Source organism: Pristis pectinata, chromosome 24 (genome assembly GCF_009764475.1).
Source record: "Pristis pectinata isolate sPriPec2 chromosome 24, sPriPec2.1.pri, whole genome shotgun sequence".
Classification (NCBI taxonomy): domain Eukaryota; kingdom Metazoa; phylum Chordata; class Chondrichthyes; order Rhinopristiformes; family Pristidae; genus Pristis; species Pristis pectinata.
In genome coordinates this window covers 622,227-637,380 of record NC_067428.1, presented here as the reverse complement: position 1 = coordinate 637,380, position 15,154 = coordinate 622,227, and positions in this window count along the sequence as shown.

Below are 15,154 nucleotides of genomic sequence, written 5' to 3'. Positions count from 1 at the left end.
ACTTACTTTGGCTGGAGGTCCGTGGAGATTGGTGTTCCGCAGGGAACCGGACAGTGACCTCTGCTGTTTGCGATGCAAATAAATGACCTTGACGCTAATGTAGATTTATGGGTTAGTGAGCTGGCTAACGCCACAACGATTGCTGGTTTTGCGGATAATATACAAGATTGCCAAAGGATACAGCGGGATATAGATCGGTTCCAGATATGGCACTGATGTTGGTTTATTGTTGTCACTTGTACCGAGGTACAGTGAAAAACTTGTCTTGCATACCCTTCGTATAGATTAAGTTATTGCATAGTGCATTGAGGTAATACAGGGTAAAAAAAAAGTAACAGAATATAGAGTAAAGTGTCACAGCGATAGAAGAAGTGCACTGCAAGTCGACAACAAGGTGAACGGTCATAACAAGGTGCAAGGTCATAACAAGGTAGGTTGTGTGTTCAAGAGTCCATCTCGTCGTAGAAGAAAAGCTTTCAATAGTCGCATCACAGTGGGATTGAAGCTGTCCTTGAGCTTGGTGGTATGTGCCCTCAGGCTGCTGTATCTTCTGCCTGATGTGAGACGACTCGGGTGGGTGGCGTCCTTGATTATTATGGCGACTTCACCAAGGCAGAGAGAGCTATAGACAGAGCCCATGGAGGGGAGGCTGTTTTCCGTGATGTGCTGGGCTGTTTCCACAACTCGCTGCAGTTTCTTGTGGTTCAGGGTAGAGGAGTTGTCACACCAAGCTGTGATACACCCAGAAAGGATGCTTTCTGTGGTGCATCGATAAAAGTTGGTGAGTGTCAAAGGTGACATGTCAAATTTCTTTAGCATCCTGAGGATACAGAGGCGCTGGTGACCTTTCTTTCCGTGGCGTCTGTGTGGTTGGACCAAGACAAGATATTGGTGATGTTCACTCCCAGGAACTTGAAGCTGTCAACCCTGTCGACGTCAGCACCATTGCTGTAGACAGGTGAATATACACAGCCCCCTTTCCTGAATCAATGTCCGAATCTTTTGTTTTGCTGACATTGTGGGAAAGGTTGTTGTCGTCACACCATGTTACTAAGAGAGCAGAGAAGAACTGGACCGCAACATTGCAGAACTGCTCGCCAAACGGTCTTTGCAAATTATAGGTTAAGTCCAACCTCAAAAGCTAAGCAACAAGGCGAATAGAAGGGGAAGATAAGAGGAAACGTCACCTCCAAATCGATCCTTCCTATCCCCAGTAGGATCCTATTTTTCAACTGTGTCCGCTATCACTTGGGTTCACCGATTCCTTCAGAAGATGTGAATTGAAGTGTCCAATCCACTTCACTGTGTGCCCCAGTGGGGTGAAGAGTTGTTTCACGCTGGATCTTCTCCAGTGTAAAGACATATGAGGCAGCACGTCAGCTGTGACTTTACAGACCTTTGGAAGGTGTGCTTTTAATTGCAGCGCTTACTGTGTAAAAGTGTTGGGTGAGGGTTGGGGTGTCAGTTTGTAAGCAGTGGGGTAATTATCCCTCCTGTGTTTGTTGTTCTCTTTAATGGAGATCCAGTCTCACCAGAAACTACAACTGTGATCTGCCCAAGCCTTCATTACCCTTGTCCAGCTCCACTCCCAGTTACTGGAGTCCATGATTTATTCACATGGAATACAGAACAGTGTAGCACACGATGTAGTGCCGAACTAATTAATCCAGTCATTAAACGCCGAACTAAACGAATCCCTTCTGCTTACACAACCTCCATATCCCTTCATTTACTGCACACCTATGTGCCCATTCAAGAGCTTTTAAGGCCTTTGTCGAAAATATTATTCATCAGATGTGATTGGGAATCCCAAGCATAGTGGTGTGTGTGTGTGTGTGTGTGTGTGTGTGTGTGTGTGTGTGTGTGTGTGTGTGTGTGTGTGTGTGTGTGGGAGAGAGAGAGAGAGAGAGAGAGAGAGTTTGTATTTGAGGGTGTGAGAGTGTGTGCGTGCGTGCGTGTGTGTGTTAGTGCGTGTGTGTGAGTATGTGTGTGAGTGTGTGTTGTGTGTATGTAAGTATGTGTGTGCGAGTATGTGTTGCGTGTGTGTGATTGTGTGTGCGTGAGCGTGTCTGTGTGTGTGTGTGTGCGCGCAGGCGTGTACGTGGGCGACATTGCTTAGCATCATTGGTCTTTTAAAGTCAAGGGTGTGTGTGTGAGTGTTTCTCGTGAGAAGGGAGTGGGGACAGAGAGCAGGTCATGTGTTGGGGACTTGCAGAGAGAAGGGTTCCGCCCGGTGTGCTAGGATTGTGCACATGGAGGGGGGGGGGGGAGTATGTGTTTGAGTTGTATTTGTGTGTGGGGTAGCGGGTGGTGTATGTGTGTTTTTGGGACTGCTGGTGGGGGCAGAGCGGTGTGTGGGCCGAGGTTACGGAATGTGCTTTTGGGCATCGGGCATGGCAGCGGTCCACCCAGGATGTCAGGAAATGTTTCATGTGTGTGAGCGGTGGGGGGAAATCAGTGTCGGGGTGTGACTGAGGCTCAGAACCAAGGGAGAAGGAGTTTTCACTGGTGGTACGACATGATCCTGTCAAGGTTCCCAGTTTGAGTTAGGGTCATAAGTGGGTCATACCAAGTGATATTGCCCAGTGAAAGGACCTAGTTAAGGTAATCCAAGCCTTGTGTGTAATTCTGGTCGCCCCCATTACAGGAAGGGTATGGAGACTTTGGGGAGGGTGCAGAAGAGGTTCACCGGGACACTGCCTGGATTAGAGGGTGTGAGCTATCAGGAGAGGTTGGACAAACTTAGGTTGTTTTTTTCTGGAGCGGTGGATGGTGAGGGGAGACCTGACGGAGGTTTATAAAATTATGAGAAGCATAGATCGGGTAGGCAGCCGGTATTTTTTCGCAGGATAGAACTGTTAAGTACTAGAGGACAGGAAATTAAGATGACAGAGAATATGTTAAGGGAGATATGTGGGTGAAGTTTTTACACAGAGAGTGGTCGGTGTCTGGGACGGGGTGTGGTGGAAACAGATACGATGGAGACTTTCTGAAGTTATAATGTACACAAGTGAACAGGCAAGGAATGAAGGAATATGGATCATGTACAGGCAAGTGGGTGAAGTTTAGAACGGCATTAAGTCCGGCACAAACATTGTGGGCCTAAGGGCCTGTCCTGATGCAGTACTGTTCCATATTCTACATGTAAACTGAGTGCTTGAATCATTTTTATTCAATCATTCTGTCACTCCTTCCGTCGACAGCTCCAGTAACTGAGAAGTGGGTACAGAAAGATGCAGACAATTTATGAGGGTGAAAGGGAAAATCTACAGACCTCCTCCTGCTCCCCATATCTGCGTCACTGCCGTTCTCTGATTCCTAAGACCGTGACAGATCAGGTTGATCTCAAAATGTTCCCGAGTTTCGGAGCGCTGAGCAGTGGAACCACAGCGAGAGGAAGAGGCTGATATTAACTCGTTTAGAGCCTAGTCGCATTGCACCCTTGCAACACATACAAATTGGGGGAGGGGAGCTATTTGAGTGCTTAAAGTGTATGAAGGTGTGTAAATCAATCTGGTCTGACCTAGTACATTCCCAGACCTTGTGGGAATCTGGGAAAAATGTGGAACAAATGCAGAGATTTTCCCTTCATCCCTGGCCACAGGCGATGTTCTGTAGCAATGGAGAGTGGTTAATGTGATACCGTTGTTTAAAAATTGTAGCAAAAGCAAGGGAGGAAACTGCAGTCCTGTGAGGCTGACATGGGTGGTGGGTACATTTGTGGAGGGAATTCTGAGGGAAGGAATCGACCAACATTTGGAGAGAGAGGCTCTGATTCGGGACCGTCAGCACGCTTTGTGTGCAGGCAGTCATGTCTGATAAATCCCTTGGAGTTTGTCTATGAGCGAACCAAGAGGGAATATAAGGGTAGGACAGTGGATGTTGTCTATATGACAAGCACTGTCAATGGAGGTTAATCTGGAAGGTTAAGATCGCATGGGGTCCGGGGGTGGTGGTGTAGCGGCTTGAATACCTAATGGACAAGGTGGTGGGAACCATGAGTGAAGGAATTTGTGTGGTCGTGTGCCACCGGGGTCGGTGCTGGAACCTTTGTTGGATGTGAATGTACAAGCCATGGTTAGTAATTTGCAGATGGCACTACAATAAACGGTGTTGTAGATAGTGTGGAATGTTACGACAAATTACAGGGGCATCTTGATCATCTGAGTATGTGGGCCGAGGATTGGCAAATGGCTGTCAGTCCAGATAAATGTGAGGTATCAAATTTTGGCAGATCAAGCCAGGCACTGAGGAGTGTTATGCAACAGAGGGACTGAGGAGAGCAAGTGCATAGTTCGCTGAAAAGGACGTCACAGTTAGATAGGGCGGTGAAGAAGGCGTTTTGACCGCAGGCCTTCATCAAGCAGGACGCCGAGTATTGGAATTGGAAAGTTATGTTGCAGTTGTATAAGACGATGGTGAGGCCTCACTTGGAATATTGTGTGAAACTTTGGTCTTCATGTTATATAAAGATGTTATCAAACTAGAACGAGTTCGGAGCAGTTTTACTAGGAAGTTGCCTGGACTTGGGGGTTACAAGGAGAGGTTGCGCAGACTGGAACTTTATTCCCTTGAACGTCGGAGATTGAGGGGTGACCCGTTGGAGGTGCATAAGATCATGAGGGGCATCGACAGGGTTAAAGCACATTGTCGCTTTCCCATGGGAGGAGGTGTCAAAACAAGAGGACAAAGGTTAAACCCAGAGGCGAGATTTGAAAGGAACACCAGGGACAGCTTTTTTCCCGCAAAGTGTGGTTCGTATTTGGAATGAACTGCCATAAATTGTGGTTGAGCCGCACATACGAGTAAATCTGAGCGTCCATCCAGATAACTCCATGGATAGGAGAGGTTTAGAGGGCTATGGGCCAAACGCAGGCAGATGGGACGAGCTCTCTGGGCCACACAGTCGGCATGGACGAGTTGAGCCGCAGCTTCTGTTCCCGTGTTAAATGACTCCATGACTCAATGATACTATGAGAGAGAAATCATTGAAAGGGGATCTGTGGGGCAACGTCTTCTGTCAGAGGGTGGTGCGTGTATAGAATGAGCTGCCAGAGAAATGGGATGGGGCAGGCACAATAACAATATTTAACAGACATTCCGATGAGCACATGGGCAGGAGGGGTTCAGAGGGATGTGGTCCAAATGCAGGCTAATGGGACTGGCCGAGTTTGCGCATGGACGGCATGGATGAGGTGGGCCGAAGAGCCTGTTTCCATGGTATATTTGACTGAGTGTATTCCATGGTGTATTCCTTGACTGAGTGATATTCAAACCGAAACAAATGAGAGGCTGGTGGAGTGAGGGAGGGTGAGGTGAGTGTGAAGATTGAAGACAGCTACTGGAGGGAGATGAACAGGAACACAAAGGGCTGCCATTGCTGGACTCTGATAAGTAAAGGAAGTGAGAATGGGAACCATTAGGCGTGAGGTGGACGGCAGATGTAACCAGAGCCGGTTAGGGGAGGTGGGAAGCCCGTTGGTGAACGGTGTGTTGAAAGGGTGGATGGAACCGGGGGGAAGAGGCCCCATCATCGTGATTGCACCTTCCTTACTTTTGAGCTCTACCGATATTCTCTCAGACGAGGCCTTCTGTCTGTCCTCTGAGTGCAGCTGTAAGGTTCTCCTTCATCAGTGGTGCAGATCCTGCACCTCGCTAACATCCTTCTCCGTCATGCTCAAACATCAATACCCGGGAACTTTGAGCAGCCAGTCCTCACCCTCTATCCACCAAGTCTCTGCATTGGCAGCAGCATCATTTTTCCGCGTTCTCCCTCGATCTCTCTCTCCCTCTCACGCTTCGTCTTTGCCCTCCTCCCATCTCTCTGTTACTCTCCCCATCACTCCCCTTCTTCGTGGCCCTCACACACCTCTATCGTTGCCCTGCGCCACCTCCACCTCTCTCCCCACCACGGTGCATCCTCTTTGCCCTCCTACCCCTCTCTTTCCCTCATAGGTGTATGATATACAATGATTCACAGAACACACCTTTCCGCGGGACCGTTGGTACATCTGCTTTGACCAAAGAGTGACTAACTGAGGATTCCCCAACCACCTACTCATTGTCCAGACGCAGGAGAAAGACTGGCATCGCCAGGGACATGGGAGGTGTGACGTATGGGGGAGGGAGAGGGGAGGGGTGGGCACTGTTTAACTTCGTAAAACATTTATGAAACAAGATCAGTATCGGGATGGTGCGCTCGGTCTTAATGTCTGGAACAAACGGAGGCCGCGATGGCGGAGATTCCAACATTTGCTTCACACTCAGGAAGGAGATCCGATAACCGGTCCTAGTGGGAAGGTTATACAGGACGGACCACACTGAGGGAGATTAGTTATTGATCTCGTGGGACGGTTGTACCAGACGGACCATACAAAATATTGTAATTGAAATGACTAATCCCAGAGTGAGGCTGTCCCCACCACTGAGCGAGGTCGATATAATTGTATCCAGGGTCAAGTTTACAAAAGATCGGACCCACAGCAGATGAAGTTTGAAATAATTCGTTCCAAGGTGGAGTGTACAGCAGACCGGGCCTTCTTGTGGAGGGAAATGAGACATCTGGTACCAGTGAGGAGGTTACACCATAAGTTCCCCACTGTGGAGATTGGGTGACTGGTCCCAGATTGGAGCTTCCAGTAGACTTGTCGCCACTGCGGAGGGAGATAGGTCATTTGGTCCCAGGGCGGAGCTGACAGCAGATGGTCCTCACTGTGCCGAGAGATGGGACGATTTGTCTCAGGGCCAGAACTTTCACCGGACTGGACACCACCACGGAGGGAGATGGGTGGATTAACCCAGGGTGGAGCTTTCACCGGACAGACTACACTGCGGAGGGAGAAGAAAACATTGGGGAAATATGACAGGTATCGCTGTGATCGTCCTGATGGCCCGGAGCTGGGATAATCCGCCCGGGACTGACATCTGGGAGATCAGGTGGTGAGTGAGGAGCAGGAGACTGGAATGGGGCCACTGCGGCCACCTCTGTGTTGTCTTCATCGGTGGGGTCGGCTTTACGAATGAAAAGCACTGAGGAGACCGGATATTTCATCGCGTTCTTCACCTACTCCCTGAACATGGACTGAGTCACCGCGTAAATAAATGTGTTCGTGCAGCAGCTGAAATTTCTCAGCAAAAACCCAGCTTGGTTGAAGATCTGCTGGGAGTCATTGGCATCAGTTCCTGTTCCTGAGATCTGATCACAGACGAATTCTAAAACATTCGTCAGCCACAGGAGGATCAAGCTGCCGGAGAGGGTGAACAGACTTCATCCTGATCTCCGTCTCCGGGTGACTGCGGTTCTCCCCCTTGCTCTGACACGTCAGCCCCTTACGGACCCGACTGACCACTAAGATGTGCCGGACTGTCAGAGCGTTGTGCAGCAGAATTACAGCGAAAGGGAGCAGCGGAGTTAAAACCTTGTCGAACCAGTCGAATGCCACACGCCCGGGTCAGAATAATAGCTGTCCATTAATGCACAGAGCCACGGTACGTTATGAATTATCACTCCGGGTTTCCGTGTGAAGTAGCGGGGAACGATTTTCAGACACAGCAGAACGCCGGTTGTTGCTAGAACCACAGCCGCAGTTTACCTGGTGCAATATTTCGTTTTCAGCTTCTGGCAACAAATGGCGACAAATCGATCAAAGGTGAAAGTGACGAAGAACCAGACGGAACAGTCTGTCGTTGCATACTGCAGTGCAAGAATAACGCTGCACACAGGGGTGATGTCCAAAGACTCACCGGAAAGTAATAATAATTGATCTGATACAACATGACCTGAGTGACAATGACCAGTAGATCCGCCGTTGCCATGGCCACCAGGTACTGAGTGGTGCACGTGGATAGGCTGCATTTTCTCCAGGGCAGGATCACAATCGCCAGTAAATTCACCGGATAAAGAGAAGAGAGCAGACACGGGGCATTACTGAACACATTCTACGGGTCTGAACACCGGCTTGGCTTTCAGCTGGAGATCAGGAGTTTTGGGAGTCGGGACATGGCTGCAAACCTAATAACATCTGACACATAAACCGTTTACAATCTGAGTGCTTCGGTGGTGAGGTGATAAGGTAAAAGGTGGGTTAAACGGCGGGAAGGGAACGAGCTGTCGTCCGGTACAAGAGGTGGAATGACTGTTCCAATAATTAATCCTGTTTACAATTTCTGATGGAGCCGGTTTCACAGATTTAACCGCATCCAGCTGTGTGTAACCAAGTTCTGGAAACTCAGCATCTGATGGGACTGAAGAGGTTTCAGAAGGAAGACAGGGACAACTTAGTAGCCTGCAGCAGAGTGGTTCAGTTAATGGATTAATTCCACAGTGAGTTCAGTTCGATAATAACACTCCAGTAGATCCGTGGACACTTGTGCAGGTGATCCGACCCAAGAGTTGACGGAGAGTCAGCGGAATCCGATTGTGTCAGACTCCACCGTGAAGTGTGTCGACAGGATCAAGTGTTCACTCTGATCAAGAACGGTAACAGTGAACTTCACAATGTAAAACCCTCCCAGTCACACCTTACAGACAGATGCCGGTCTCGAACACTGGGACAACTCTGGGCAAGGTGCAACTTAAGGCAAGAAGAACAGCCAAGTGGATCCCGTGAGTCAGAGCAAAAAGGGGTTTAGTTTCTGTTGTCAGAAAATGAGAAAAATCAGAATCCTAAATTGACAGGGTCGACATCACTGATGTATTTTTGTACAAGGATCATCAATGACATGGTCATTAACAGGTATACACAGGTTAACACACGGATATACAAAACATGATTTACTCTGTTCACTTACCAGGAACTCCAATGACGGCAATGATCACGTACAATATTTTAACAACAGCGAAGTACCTTGCCAGCATTTTCTCTGCCGAGCGATGAGTACCTGTGTGCGGCAAATAATCTCTCGGAATGAAATGTTGAAACAGAGCACTCCAGGGGGTTTATACCATTCAGCGATCTCCACCGGGACAGGGAGATTTCAACAGAGTTAAAAATATAAATGTTTAAATGATTAACAAACCAATTGCGTCAGTCAAGTGAAATGCTCACTGTGACAGGTTGTGATTAAAGATACACATATTTATCTATTCGTCACGTGTACATCCAAACACACAGTGAAGTCCTCTTTTTGAGTCACTGTGAATGCCCTGGGGGCAGCCCGCAAGTGTCGCCACTCGTCCGGCGCCAACATAGCATGCCGTCACATCCTAACATGTACGCCTTTGGTATGTGGGAGGAAAGCGGAGCACCCGGAGGAAACCCACGCAGACACGGGGAGAACGTACAGACAGCGGCCGGAATTGAACCCGGGTCACTGGCGCTGTCATAGCGTTACGCAACCGCTAAACTACGTGCTGCCAATTCAATGAATCAATTGAGAAACTGCAAAGAATGGAAATTGTTTGTGGTACCGAAGGATGCTGCTGGTCCAATGGAACGCGCTGCCTGGGGCAGTGGTGGAGGCAGGTATATTGGTCAAATTCAAGAGATTGCTAGATAAGCAGATGGAGGAATTTAAAATAGAGGGATATGAGGTAGGAAGCGGTTAGATAGTCATAGGCGAGGTTTAAAGGTCGGCACAACATTGTTGTCCGAAGGGCCTATATTGTACTGCACTGTTCTATGATTCTATGAACTGTATCTTCCACTTATCAGCCCAGTTTTGCATCCTCTCTATGTACCACTGTAACCTCTGACAGCCCTCCACGCTATCCACTACACGTCCAACCTTTGTGTCATCAGCAAACTTACTAACCCATCCCTCCACTTCCTCATTGAGGTCGTTTAAAAAATTACAAAGAGTAACAGATCCCTGAGCTACACCACAGGTCAACGACCCCCATTGCAGATTATGACCCCTCAACGACCACTCTTCCCCCCATTTGTGGGGGATCCAGCTCTGGATCCACAAAGCAAAATCCCCTTGGATCCCATGCCTCCTTACTTTCTCAATAAGCCTTGCATGGGGTACCTGATCAGATGCCTTGCTGAAACTACTGCTCTTCCTCCATCAATGTGTTTAGTTACATCCTGAAAAATTAAATCAGGCTCGTAAGGCAGGACCTGCCGTCGACAAATCCATGCTGACTATTCTTAACCATATTACACCTCTCCAAATGTTCATTAATCCTGTCTCTCGGGATCTTCTTTAGCACCGACCACCGAAGTAAGACTCACTGTTCTATAATGTTTTGGGCTCTCTCTGCTCCCTTTCTTGAATAAGGTAACAATATCCGCATCTGCTCCCCCAGATATATGACTAATAAGGGCACATTCACCACCCAACATGCCTGGCTTCCACCAAATATTCCCTCCAAATCTCTGTCACCTGTTACCCATGAATACATTTCATGATCTTGCGGGCTGTAAAACGTCAGCCAGCTTTGCACATTTTATTGGTGACGATATGCGGACAATCCATTTATTTTCGTCCAGTCACACAGTTCAGAGACAGGTTCTTCGGCCCACGAGGTCCATGAGGACACGCAGCTACACTCATCCCATTTAACAGTCCTTGGTTCGTAGTCTTCTGGTCATTGACGGGATTGCTGCTCCTCCAGTTGTTTCCTCAATGTGATAATTGTCTCTGTCGTGGTTGCCTTTTCAGGCAGTGAATCCAGAAATCAGCCACTCGCAGTAACAGTAAACCTCAGATCCCCATCGAATTCAGCAGAGATGTCCACCCCATTCCCTGCATATACACGAGTACAAATAAAGTTTCTTAAACTCTACTGTCTTATTTCCTTCCACAACGACTCGGGTCAGCCCGTTCGGGCATCTGCAACTCTGCGCGCAAAAAGGTTGTCCCGCGGATCTCCTTTAAACTCCCCTGTCCCCATCTGAAATGCATGTCCTCTCGTCCTTGACATTTCTATCCAGAGATAGAGATCCTGACTCTCTGCCTTATCGATGATTCCCATTAGTTTATAAACTTCTGTCAAGTCTCGTCCCAGCCTCCGTCGCTCCAGAAAAGGAAATAATCTAAGTTTTCCAACCTCTCCTTACAGCAAATACCCAGAAGTAACATCCTGTTAAACCCCTTTTGCACCCTTTCCAGAGTCTCCACGTCGGTTCTGTAATGCGGTGATCAAAACTGCAGGCAATACTCCAACTGCGTCCAAACCAAAGTATTATGCAACTGCAACATGATGTTCTGACTCTTACACTCGGTGCCCGCAGCGTTGAGGGCAAACCTGCCATTCACCTTCTTTGTCACTCTATCTACTTCCGTTGCCACTTTCAGGGAGGTATGGACCTGGACCAGAAGGTCTTTCTGTGCACCAACGTTGTTAAGCGTCCTACCATTAGCTGTTTTCTTTCCCTTTATATTTGACGTCCCAAGTGCAGCACCTCAAATTTTCCCGCATCAAACTCCATCTGCCATCTCTCCGACCAGAATAGTAACTGATGGCTATTCTGCTGTATCCTTCGACGAGCTTCTTCACTGTCGGCTTCCTCGCCTCTTACTGTTAACCTTGAACCTCTGTCTTCTGTTCGCAGGTGTCGCCTCCATGCAGAAACGTTTCTTACCATCTCCCCCTTATTTATATATTATACCTCCATCTGCTAGCACCCCCTTTCGGCTTCGTCCGGTCCAAAGGGTACAAACCGTGTTTTCTCACAACTGAATTATCCGAGTGAATCCTCCCTGAACCTTCCCTTGTGCAAGCTTCTCCTTCTTTTGTGTGACGAGATCTGCAGACAATTTTCCAGATGTTGTCTCACCAATGTTCTGTGAAGCTAGATTTTATCCTCCCTGCTCCTATATTCTATGACCTGGCGAATTAAGGCCAGCATCTTACTTAACCAGATGTATTTTTTCTACAATTTTTTAATTTTGCTGTGGTCATTACTGGCGATTTCAAAATATCTTGTATCATTTATTAAATACATTCAGGAAATACGTTGAGGTATCTTAGTCAAATTATTGAAGGTGAATTGAATTTCTCACACTCTACGGGAATCCTGGCACCGAGCCATGCAGAATTCACTGCAGACAATACGTGTGTATGCTACAAACATTCGGCCACAATTTAAAACGATTCTTCCATTTGGCCGTCTTGCTACTTTTCCGTTGATCCCATGTTAATTCTTCTGTCCTGATATCTGTCACTTTCTCTGTTCCCTTCTCTTATCATTTCCATCTGACAATCCTCTGCTTTCACCTCTTCCTTTCATTATGTCTCTCTGCATTTCGCCGGCCTGCCTCGTCTCTCGCCCTCGAGTTATTCTCGTTCCAAAGTTAAATATCTGCCTCTGAAACGGAACCTGTTGTGTCTCCTGCGGCAATTCCGTCGGACACTCTGCAGGTATTGCAGGGATGAAGAAGGCTGGTATGGCCAGTGGATTCCTCACCGATGATTCCGACGGATGAAGCAAGTCACAAAAATTAATGTACTTGGAAATGTACTTCGTACTTTGCATGTGGCACAACATTTGCATACCAGAAAGAATAGGTCATTGAAAAAAAATCTAATCGGTAGATTGAAAGGAGACAAAGCGACTGCAGATTCTGTCAACTGGATCAAGGACAGATCTGCTGGAAGAACTCAACCGGTCCTGCAATACCTGTAGAGCAAAAGGGATTATCGACGTTTCGAGTTGAGTCCGTGCATCAAGACCGAGAGAGTAAAGGGCGAATAACCAACATAACCTGCTGAGGGTGGGGGAGGGGAGAGGTGGTAGTGATACAGGAGCCAGCAAGCAATAGATGGATCTGGGGGAGGAGAGTTGGACGGCAGAGTGAACCAGATGGGGAGGAAGGGTTTGGACAGAGGGATGTGATTAGTGGAGGCAACAAAGTGCTGCAGATGGTGGAATCAGAAGAGAAAGGAAGGTGAAGAGTGGAACCAGATTAGGGAAGGGTTCTGGGAAACAGGGAACAGTGGAGGAGGGGAGAGGATAGGGAGGGGTTGGAGTTTCCGTGCTGGAAGTTCGTTGCAGTTTCTCACACTGTTATCACAATTATCACTGAACGAGAACATGGGGCCCGTCGAATCTCAGTCGGTTTTGGAATATAATCATTGGTCCCATTCCGTCACGTTACCCTGCAGATAATCTCTCACCCTGGCCCATCAACGCCCCCGATCAGGTGATATGTTCCGGTGTTACCTGAACTGATGAACATCACATGGAAGTGGAAGTCCTGGATCGGGATGGGATTAACCTGAGAAGCGACTCGGCAAATATGGGCTGTTTCCAACTGCTTGATGCAGCAAGGGAAGGATGAGAAACTCGGGGCCAACAGGTGCCTACACGCTCCCCCGTTCACATTAGTTCCGGACATCCTTATCCACCAACACATTACGCTTCCCTCAAAATGACAGCCCCGCTCCCAAAGACTGGAGGCCAGTCTCACCAATCCAGGATAGCATATTCTTTGGTCATCTTGTTTCCCACCTGCCCTGTAATTAGTGATTAAACAATGCACGTAGATCCGATCCCGAGTTCTCTGTTCTCAGTTGAAATTTTTATTCTCATTCCCCCAAACAACAGGTCACATTTCCTATTTATCGGAAGTTTGAAGATGTGGCTGCCGCTGCAGAACGAAAGAAATGCATTTCAGAACTTTCATCCAACCTGCCGTTGGGTTCATCCACTTCCTTCCCTCTTTCTTTTTCCTTGCTTCAGAAGATTTGCTCCAACACAGACTGCACCGACGCTGCTTTCCACCATCATTTTCAACCCGAAATGGTCGACGATCAGATAAGAGATTTGTGCAAAGAGGAACATGTCAATTGCTGAAATTTGACGTGACCCTTATTGTTCGACAACCTCTGTATTCACAAGAAAACGTCGTAAGTTAATCAGTATACGTCTGCGACGGCAAGACTTGGAGCGCAATGGAGAGTATCTGATTTTTAAGTATCGCTCTTGGTGACAAAAATATAAGCAGCAGTTCCTCATAGAAGGCTCATTCAGAAAGTCAGGAGTCATGGAATGCAGGGAAACTTGGCTGGGTGGATTGGTGCGCCCATTGAAGACTGAGGGTGGTGACAGATAAAGCGTATTCTACCTGGAGGTCGGTGTCCAGTGGTTTTCCGCAGGGATCTGTTCTGGGACCCTGCTCTTTGATGAATCAAATGACTTGGATAAGGAAGTAGAATAGTGGGTAAGTAAATTTGCTCATGACACGAAGGTTGGTTGTGTTGTCGATCGTGTAGCATTTTACTGCAGATTGTGCAGATCTGGGCTGAGAAGTAGCAGATGGAGTTCAACCCGGAAAAGGTGAAGTGATACACTTTGGAAGATAGAATTTGAAGGCAGAACACAAGGTTAATGTCAGGGTTCTTAGCAGTGTGGAGGAACAGAGGGATCTTTGGGTCCACGTCCATGGATCCCTCAAGGTTGCCGCACAGGTTGATAGGGTTGTTCAGGTGTATGATGCGCTTGTCTTCATGAGTCGGGTTATTGAGTTCAAGAGCCGCGAGGTAATGTTGCAGCTCTACAATTGGATTGGAATTCAATTTATCATCATGTTCGGCACTGATATCGTGGGCCGGGACGCCTGTTTCTGTGTTGCACCGTTCTATATTCTATCTACCTTTGTCGCTCATAATGTTATAAACCTCTCTGCAGTCACCACTCAACCTCCTTTCCAGTGAGAATAACACCAGTCTGGTTATCTCTGCAGGCCTCCTTTCCAGACAACTTCATGATGAATCTCTCTGCATTCTCTCTGTTGCTGTCACATCTTTCCTGCAGTGTGGCTGTTTGTACGCAATACTCGAAGTGCATTCTAAACAAAGATTTTTACAGCTGCATCATGACGTTCCAACTCTTATACTCAATGCCTCGTCTATGAAGGCAAGCAGACCAAATGCCCAGTTTTCACTCCGCTATCCATCTGTATCACCACTTGCAAAGAGCCATGGACTTCAATCCCAAGATCGCTGTACATCATCACTGCTAATGCCACGGCCATTTATTCCATCTACCCTACGAGAATCTGACTTCTAAACAGTGCATCACCTCATACTTTTCTGGATTAAAGTCCATCTGCCACGGCTCTGCCCATTTTCCCAGCTGATCTATACCCCGCTGTACCTTCAGCCAAACTTCTTCGCTATCTATAATTCCACAAATTCACTAACTTACTGATCAGACCATCTTCATTCTCCTCTCAGTCGTAAGTTGACATTACAAAGAACGGAATT